At 47.4% G+C, this 2,614-nt stretch overlaps 5 non-coding genes across 5 annotated transcripts; all 5 read left to right on the forward strand.

Moving 5' to 3' along the window:
- The first annotated feature begins 103 nt into the window (after window positions 1-103).
- On the forward strand, window positions 104-224 carry LOC123173367 (5S ribosomal RNA). The gene has a single exon (XR_006486145.1). It is a non-coding gene; the product is annotated as a 5S ribosomal RNA (ribosomal RNA).
- Window positions 225-595: 371 nt separating this feature from the next.
- Window positions 596-714, forward strand: LOC123173391 (5S ribosomal RNA). The gene has a single exon (XR_006486168.1). It is a non-coding gene; the product is annotated as a 5S ribosomal RNA (ribosomal RNA).
- Window positions 715-1,085: 371 nt separating this feature from the next.
- LOC123173311 (5S ribosomal RNA) lies at window positions 1,086-1,203 on the forward strand. The gene has a single exon (XR_006486092.1). It is a non-coding gene; the product is annotated as a 5S ribosomal RNA (ribosomal RNA).
- Window positions 1,204-1,572: 369 nt separating this feature from the next.
- LOC123173087 (5S ribosomal RNA) lies at window positions 1,573-1,691 on the forward strand. Its single transcript, XR_006485882.1, has one exon. It is a non-coding gene; the product is annotated as a 5S ribosomal RNA (ribosomal RNA).
- Window positions 1,692-2,063: 372 nt separating this feature from the next.
- LOC123173064 (5S ribosomal RNA) lies at window positions 2,064-2,182 on the forward strand. The gene has a single exon (XR_006485860.1). It is a non-coding gene; the product is annotated as a 5S ribosomal RNA (ribosomal RNA).
- Window positions 2,183-2,614: the final 432 nt, after the last annotated feature.

A 2,614-nucleotide genomic window follows, 5' to 3' on the forward strand; every position in this document is an offset into this window, starting at 1 on the left:
TCCTTTATTAGGCAACAGTTGTAATGGTAGTAAGAATGACAATCATCTTTGCAGTGGACCTGGGAGTGGCAAGCACAAGGGACGAAGGCGGGGGTAACATGTTGGATGCGATCATAGCAGCACTAAAGCACCGGATCCCATCAGAACTCCGAAGTTAAGCGTGCTTGGGCGAGAGTAGTACTAGGATATGGCTGACCTCCTGGGAAGTCCTCGTGCTGCATCCCTTTTTAATTATTTTTTGCGCCTCATGACAAACATATCACATGTGTGCGATATATATTAACCCCATTATATTATTTTTTACATTTGCGATATGTTTTAGCTCGCTGCTCATTGGTCACGCGTCTAGAGGCGACTTTGTGGCGCGAGGAGCGCGTTCTGAAAGGGGTAAAAAAATACGTGTTGCTGCGGTATAGAGGGAGGGGTGGAAACCGTGGTAAACTCGTCTCCGTGTTTGAGGGGGGGGGAGTAAGTAGTATATATAGGGCATTATCCATTATTAGGCAACGGTTGTAATGGTAGTAAGAATAACAATCATCTTTGCAGTGGACCTGGGAGTGGCAAGCATAAGGGACGAAGGCGGGGGTAACATGTTGGATGCGATCATAGCAGGGCTAAAGCATCTGATCCCATCAGAACTCCAAAGTTAAGCGTGCTTGGGCGAGAGTAGTACTAGGGTGGGTGACCTCCTGGGAAGTCCTCGTGTTGCATTCCCTTTTTAATTATTTGTTGCGCCTCATGACAAACATATCACATGTGCGCGATATATATTAACCCCGTTATATTATTTTTGACATTTGCGATATGTTTTAGCTGGCTGCTCATTGGTCACGCGTCTAGAGGCGGCTTTGTGGCGCGAGGAGCGCGTTCTGAAAGGCGTAAAAAAATACGTGTTGCTGCGGTATAGAGGGAGGGGTGGAAATCGTGGTAAACTCGTCTCCGTGTTTGAGGGGGGGGAGTAAGTAGTATATATAGGGCATTATCCATTATTAGGCAACGGTTGTAATGGTAGTAAGAATGACACTCATCTTTGAAGTGGACCTGGGAGTGGCAAGCATAAGGGACGAAGGCGGGGGTAACATGTTGGATGCGATCATAGCAGCACTAAAGCACCGGATCCCATCAGAACTCCGAAGTTAAGCGTGCTTGGCCGCGATTGTACTAGGATGGGTGACCTCCTGGGAAGTCCTCGTGTTGCATTCCCTTTTTAATTATTTTTTGCGCCTCATGACAAACATATCACATCTGCGCGATATATATTAACCCCGTTATATTATTTTTGACATTTGCGATATGTTTTAGCTCGCTGCTCATTGGTCACGCGTCTAGAGGCGGCTTTGTGGCGCGAGGAGCGCGTTCTGAAAGGGGTAAAAAAATACGTGTTGCTGCGGTATAGAGGGAGGGATGGAAACCGTGGTAAACTCGTCTCCGTGTTTGAGGGGGGGAGTAAGTAGTATATATAGGGCATTATCCATTATTAGGCAACGGTTGTAATGGTAGTAAGAATGACAATCATCTTTGCAGTGGACCTGGGAGTGGCAAGCATAAGGGACGAAGGCGGGGGAACATGTCGGATGTGATCATACCAGCACTAAAGCACCGGATCCCATCAGAACTCCGAAGTTAAGCGTGCTTGGGCGAGAGTAGTACTAGGATGGGTGACCTCCTGGGAAGTCCTCGTGTTCCATTCCCTTTTTAATTATTTTTTGCACCTCGTGACAAACATATCACATGTGCGCGATATATATTAACCCAGTTATATTATTTTTGACATTTGCGATATGTTTTAGCTCGCTGCCCATTGGTCACGTGTCCAGAGGCGGCTTTGTGGCGCGAGGAGCGCGTTGTGAAAGGGGTAGAAAAATACGTGTTGCTGCGGTATAGTGGGAGGGGTGCAAACCGTGGTAAACTCGTCTCCGTGTTTGAGGGGGGGGGAGTAAGTAGTATATATAGGGCATTATCCATTATTAGGCAACGGTTGTAATGGTAGTAAGAATGACAATCATCTTTGCAGTGGACCTGGGAGTGGCAAGCATAAGGGACGAAGGCGGGGGTAACATGTCGGATGCGATAATACTAGCACTAAAGCACCGGATCCCATCAGAACTCCGAAGTTAAGCGTGCTTGGGCGAGAGTAGTACTAGGATGGGTGACCTCCTGGGAAGTCCTCGTGTTGCATTCCCTTTTTAATTATTTTTTGCGCCTCATGACAAACATATCACATGTGCGCGATATATATCAACCCCGTTATATTATTTTTGACATTTGCGATATGTTTTAGCTCGCTGCTCATTGGTCACGCGTCTAGAGGCGGCTTTGTGGCGCGAGGAGCGCGTTCTGAAAGGGGTAAAAAAATACGTGTTGTTGCGGTATGGAGGGAGGGGTGGAAACCGTGGTAAACTCGTCCCCGTGTTTGAGGGGGGGGAGTAAGTAGTATATATAGGGCATTATCCATTATTAGGCAACGGTTGTAATCGTAGTAAGAATGACAATCATCTTTGCAGTGGACCTGGGAGTGGCAAGCATAAGGGACGAAGGCGGGGGTAACATGTTGGATGCGATCATACCAGCACTAAAGCACCGGATCCCATCAGAGGCGGCTTTGTAGCGCGAG

Source organism: Triticum aestivum, unplaced genomic scaffold, assembly GCF_018294505.1.
Source record: "Triticum aestivum cultivar Chinese Spring unplaced genomic scaffold, IWGSC CS RefSeq v2.1 scaffold54592, whole genome shotgun sequence".
NCBI classification, from domain to species: Eukaryota; Viridiplantae; Streptophyta; class Magnoliopsida; order Poales; family Poaceae; genus Triticum; species Triticum aestivum.